Raw genomic sequence first — 617 nt, 5'->3', positions numbered from 1 at the left:
TAAATCAATAATGACATCCAGTTAACCCTTGAAGAAAAATGTTTCGACTGACACAAAAGCGAGCTCGAAAAAGTCCTATTTCTTCAGATATTAACAACTCTGGCCTTACCTAAACCCCATGCTCTGCAACTCCTGTTACATCATATAATAGTGGGATTGGACTTATTCCACACATATTGCTGGATGACTCTATGTCTAACTTAATAATGAGTTCTAACTCACGAACAGATGGTATCGATCTTATTAAGAGCGAATTAGTCGATGTCTATAAGCAATTAAGTGATATGCATTCTAAAGTGGAGTCACTTGCGGGCACTTAATTAAAGCATGATGATCTTAAACTAGAACTGAAGACACTGTCACCCCTTCGACTGCTGTTGTCAAAGGATATAGTTACTTCTGAACTCGAAGACAGGATCAAAGTAGAATCCGTTATTGACTCAATAGCTAGCGAAGTCACCAAGCGAATAATCTCACGAAATAACGTGATTATATATAATATACCTGACAAAGTTGCCATTAAAACTGTAAGAAACTCGATACTAAAGACAGCTAACCTCCAGGACAGTCCATGCCAATGTATCCGACTTAACAAAAAGCATCAAAAATACTCGTGC

The sequence above is a fragment of the Schistosoma mansoni genome (genome assembly GCF_000237925.1).
Source record: "Schistosoma mansoni, WGS project CABG00000000 data, supercontig 0257, strain Puerto Rico, whole genome shotgun sequence".
NCBI lineage: Eukaryota > Metazoa > Platyhelminthes > Trematoda > Strigeidida > Schistosomatidae > Schistosoma > Schistosoma mansoni.
The sequence above is the reverse complement of the archived record's forward strand: the minus strand, read 5'-3'. Positions refer to the sequence as shown.